This window comes from Emys orbicularis, chromosome 7 (assembly GCF_028017835.1).
Source record: "Emys orbicularis isolate rEmyOrb1 chromosome 7, rEmyOrb1.hap1, whole genome shotgun sequence".
Lineage (NCBI taxonomy): Eukaryota > Metazoa > Chordata > Testudines > Emydidae > Emys > Emys orbicularis.
The window spans coordinates 120,660,991-120,666,990 of NC_088689.1; positions in this window are offsets into that span (position 1 = coordinate 120,660,991).

The following is a 6,000-nucleotide window of genomic DNA, read 5'->3' on the forward strand; positions in this document are numbered from 1 at the left end:
GTTCTGGGGCTGGGGCGCTGCTGGGGTTGGGGCCTTCCCCTTTCTGTGCCTCCCGTCCCCCCATCCGGAAAACAGGGATGCTAATACTGAAATAAACCCATAGCCCTCTAGGAGTTCACAGCTGTCCCCTAAGGGTACGTCTGCGCTGCGGCGGAAGGTGTCATTTCCATCTGGGGGAGTCATACCTGTGCTCACTCGCCTGGCGCTAGCATGCTGGAAATAGCAGTGCTGCTGGGGCACTGAGCTGCCAACCCCTTGGGTATGCACTCGGGCGGCTAGCTGGTGCTGCTGCTCATGTACCCACAGTGCTATTGTTACAGTGCTAGCTTGACAAAAGTAGTGTAGGTATGTCTACCCAAGCCAGAAATTACACTCCTACCTGCAACGTAGACGTACCCTAAACGGCATGTCCTGGCCACCCTGCTTCATGGTGGCAGCAGGGACAGGATTCCAGTCCTCTTGCTCCAAAACACAGGCCCCTGCCCTTTGAGCTCAAAAAGAATCCCCGGTAGCAATTATGAGTATAGGTCCTATGACACACAACTGTGGAATTCTAATTCCGTACAGACTAACTGGTTCATTGGAGCACTGTCCCACTGCCAAGAGGTGTTTCACACATAATTCACAGTTAGAGACCCTTTGGTCAGGGATGCAATCAATGGAAAAGTCCTGTTTGGTAGTGAGAACAGGAACTGAGAATCAGGATTCCTGAGTTCTACCACGGATTTACTGTATTACCCAGGGCTAGATTTATGACTGGCAGGTCCTCAAAGTGCCATGGTTATGTGAGTGTGTATGTGGGGTGTGGAGGAGAGGCGGTGGATGGGGGTATATCAGTCCCTGAAATACATTTCTTCTGTCTGTTCTGCCAGATTGGGAAATCAGGCACTGAGATGCAATCTACTATGCACCTCAACACACATCCGCACCTTATCACACACACCATTCACGTCCCACTTGCCAGAGGTAGATTATGATGGGTGGTGAGTTGTGAAATTTTCATGGGAGTGCAGGAATACAGGAATCCACTTACTTTTCTTGTGTTTTGGACTTGCCTTGCTATGACTGTGGGCAGGTTATTTCACCCACCAGTACAAGATCAATGGAGATGATAATGTTGACCTATCTTACAGATTAGGGAATCAAGCTCAGTGAGGTTTGTAAGTTGATTTGTGATCCTGGGATGAAAGGTTTTATAGAAATGCAAGTATTAATATTATCCCTTTGGGCTAGAATTTAACTACCCAAAGGATGGAGGCATTATAGTCACAAATCTCTGGAGTAACATAGCTGTTCTAGGGAAATAAGGCCCCTAAGTTTTCTCTTTAAGGGTGTGTGCTTGATACAAGATCTGCAGCAGAGCCAGAGCTGGCCCAGGTCAGCTGACTTGAGCTCATGGGGCTCGGGCTGTGGGGCTTCAAAACTGCAGTGTAGATGTTCGGGCTCGGGCTGGAGCCCCGGCTCTGGGACCTTCCCCCCTCAAGGGGCCCCAGAGCCCAGCTCCAGCCTGAGTTCGAATGGCTGCACTGCTGTTTTATAGACTTGCTGGGCCTGAGTCAGCTGACCCAGGCCAGCCCCAGGTTTTTATTGCAGTGTAGATGTACCTTAAGACACATTTAATTCCTGAAACAAACTGGAATTGTGTCTGCTCAGTGTTGTCTTATGGTTTCATTGAGTATCTGTAAGTGATTTGTGTAGTGCTGAAGTATGGCTGATGCCTCCTGCTGCCCTCAGGAAAACTAAATGTGTTTCTCAGGAGACTGTCGCAATGGCAGGCTTTTAAACCAAGGGATAGCCACTGCAACACTTACTAATTTGAGAAACCCCACTGAAATCACAGCACTGCTCATGTGAGTAAAGGATAGGCCCCAAGTAAATAAATAAGCCACGTTGTCTCTGTTTTCTGAAATAACGCCTGCACTCCACAATGTGTTTTTTCTTATACCAGACTCACAGGTAGTGAAGGAACCAGTGCATTGTACATGATGCATCCAGTGCAAAAGAGTGAGATGATTAGGTATTCAGTTCCATATGTTACAATACCCTATGCTTTTAAAATCAGATTTGCCTTTAGGATCAAATCCTGCCAAAATGAGGAGTAAGAATGGCAGGAGTTGGATCTTCACACGTAAAGAATAAATGTTGAGAAAAGAACATTGTCAGTCACTCTGCTGAAAATGTGAAAACTGATAAAGAATCTGGCAGAACGAGTCATTTTGGAGAATCTCCTTTGGATATTCTTTTAGCTGCATAAGTGTTTCTTTTGCTTGACTCGAAGTCACAACTCTTTTCTTGGTTAAATAGATTGGGCCAGATCTCTAGGGCCAGATGAAATATGCTCAGTGTAGGAACCAGAAAGCTACGTTTCTGTTCCCCTGATCCTAATACAGACTGGAGACCAAGCCAAGGGCTGCTGTGCTCTGTGTTGGCAAAAATGCTCCCTCAGAGGATTGCTGCTGCACTGACGAGAGATTACTGGAGCCGAATGTGCTCCAAACTGATCCCCCGGCTCCTGCTTTCTGTCACATCCCTGATCCCCCATACCAAGGAAGCTACACCAGCTTTATGCGACCCAGGGAATCCATTGATATCCTGTCAGGGCAGCTCTCCATCCTGTTTGCACTGTTCCAGCTGTGATTTAGTTTTCTTGTCTTGTTAATTAATAAATGCATAATTTGCATTTTTGACGCTGGGTCTTTCTAAAAATATTTAATGCCTTTTTAATGATCTATACATCTATATATCTATGCATCAATGTTGCAGATAAGTTTTTTCCCCACACTGAGTATACAGGTGCAATTAGGAAAAAGATAATTATCTACAGATAGTCAGAAAGGATTATTAAAAGGTCAGTGTCAGGTAGTTTAGGACCCAAGTTTACATTTTATAAATAAAAGAACTGATCATTACATGTTTGCACCATGCCTTAGCACAGTAGAGCTCTGATCTTGACTGGTATCTAAGGATGGCCACCATAATACAAATAAGAATTAATAATAAACAGTAACAAAACACTTTTAAAAGATTTGTCCAAGTACCTGGGAGATTGCCTATGGCAGCTCTTCGTACAGGAAGAAGACCCAGGTGAATTTAAAGAGATTCAAGTCAGGGTTGTACACGTATATCTGATAATGTACAAGTACTGGTTTGACACTGGTACCTGTTTCCTATTAGTAACTACTCCCTTAAGATTGCTATAGAGATTCCAATTAGGAGATTGAATGTTGCTGGGTAATAGGAGTTTAAGATACAAAATTAAAAAGAATTCAAGCATTTTTTTAAAATAAAGAAAATAATCATTAAGGAACCTGATCTTGTTTCATTCACATGAAATTAGCCAGCTGGGCTTATGTGCCATGCTTCTCACCTTGGTATCCGAACACCTTATGGAAGGCATTTGCGGTTCTGCAGGATCAGGTCCTGTGTGATTTAAGTTATCTTCTTTGAGATTGTCAGTATCCCACAATGTACTTAAGTCTAATATTCCTGGAAAGAGTTTACTGAACTGAAAAGAACGACACAGCACTTCTTTTATTAGAACTGTATGATAAAATCTACCTACATTTACTACTGAAAACTTAATTTAACTTAGGTTCAGAGCAGATGCCAAAATATAAATGACTTCATAGCAGGAGAAAATAGCAATAGTAAATGAAAAAGCACAGAAGAACCACAAGCACAAACACGTGTGTGCTTTTTTCAGCAATTATATACTGTCCTATAAAAGAATTACACACTCATTCTCTATAACAGGAAGAGGTATCAATAACAAAAGCTCTGACATTTGCCTTGCTCCATTTTACAGCATCTGTTGTTTACATCTAACTTGTATGTAGGAGAGCCATGGGCCATTGCAAATTATGCAGTTTGCAAAACATGTAGGGGATTTTTATAGGGATAAAACCCTTCACTTTTGCAATACCTTGTGATGTGCCACTCACCTATCTGCTCACTCTCATTTACTTTAAATCAAGCCATTGTAGGGATATTAACTCTTTAAAGTACCATAAGATGATACACTCAAGCAAAATCAGCTCAGGAAAGCAGTAGCCAGGGATTTTATGCAGAGTTACATTACTCTGCCTTTAAATCCATTATACTCTGCCCATAGTTCTCCATTGCATGCAGCTTTTTTTTTTTTTTGGCTGTGTGATGAATTGGCATTCATGTCAAGTCCTGATAATATATTGCAGCAGTTACAGAGACAGGACACTCAGACAGATGGTTTAGATCTAGATCTGTGGTGGTAGCCAGCTCAAATAAGTGAAACTTCTTATACTGTAGCTTTAACTGGACTGTTTCGACAAATATATTCTTACTTAAAAATTACCTTGTTACACACTTCGGTATTGTAAATAGGTCTCATGTTTTGGAGGCTCTTTGGGTCCCCCTCTGATGATTAAACAGCTCTTTAGATGGTAAACTGCACATGCCTTGAATCACCAGGGGTAAAATGCAAACCTACTTCATCTCCCTACTGGTCCTACCTGGGAGGAAATGGTGGTACTATGCTCTCCAGCCTCATTTTCCACATGCATGTTTAAGCATTGTCCAGTGGCCACACCCACACACAATCCCAGCATTCCCCTTTTCCCACTCCACTATCTATGTAGGAATATTTATGGCTCCCCTTGTCTTAGGATATGAGTGCCCTACAATCAGAGCCCCTGTGAAGTAGGGAAGTATTATTATCCCCATTTTACAGATAGGGAATTGAGGCACAGAGCGTGAAATTCAAGCCTCATTGATTTCAATGAAGCCACGATTTCACCCCTGATTTTTAGAGGTGCTAAAGTATCTGAAGCGTCCCTGGACTTTGACTGGAGTTGTGGGTGCTCGGAACCTCTATTAATCAGGCCCAAAGTGACTTATCCAACGTCACACGGGAAGTCAGTGGCTGAGTCAGGAATTAAACACAGATTTCCTGAGTCCCAATCCACTGCCTTAACCATGAAATACTTCTTTCTTTTCATCCTCACAATCCAAACATTCCTCTCCCCAGTTGCCACATCCACAATCCCAGCATCTTCCCCACACACATACACTTTGCCATGATTACAATCCCAGTTTCAGATGGTGGGGATATATAATTGAATATAATTAGCTGTCTATGAATCATGTACATATCATGCTAACATCTGTTTAAATTCCTTAAACCCGTAGACATTGGTAGGGAACAGTATCAATGTTTTAACCACTGGGCTTGGGACAGTTAATAAAAATAAGAAATGTGAGGAGGGAGAATAAGGATTTAATAAGTTAAATTCATCTAAAGTGCAGCTCCATTGACTTCTAAGGGATTGTTTACATAGTGAATTGGTGCATGACAAGCCAGAGTATGAATTTACAGTGCACTAGCTTGCCGGGCAGTAACATCCCACTAAAAGTATTGTAGTGCACTTTGACATACTGCTGTTTGAAATGGCGGTTAGTCAAAGCACACTGCAGAACTTATAGAGCACTGTAGCAGTGTCCACACAAGATATTACCACATGGCAATGGCTAGTGCACTGTAGATTCATATCCTGGTTTGCCACGTGGTACCTTCCCACGTAGACAAGTGCTTTAGATTCATCAGGGTTTAGTTTGGCCCAATATCTGTAATATCATTGCCCACTTATGATAATTGAGATTTAAAAAAATTCTTGAAGGCTTTGGATTAGGACTGCAAAAGGCATGGAAAACAATCAAAGATAGAAAAGAGTTATGGACATGTAAAATGGTCATTAAATATCAGCAATGATTCTATTATTATTGAAAATACTTAGGATCAAGAAGCCTTCATAAACTGAATAGCTTTAGCATGGGAATCTGACCAGTATAAACTGCATTACAATAGATTATAGCCATAAAGAAAAATCTGCCCTATAATCACATTCACATGAGTTTGCCAGTTTAGAAGAATCTGATGACATAGAAGATGATTTCTTCATATTTCCATTAAGATGTGGCTTTTGAGCAATGAGAGATTTGTTCTCTACATCAGAAAAACATTTAAAA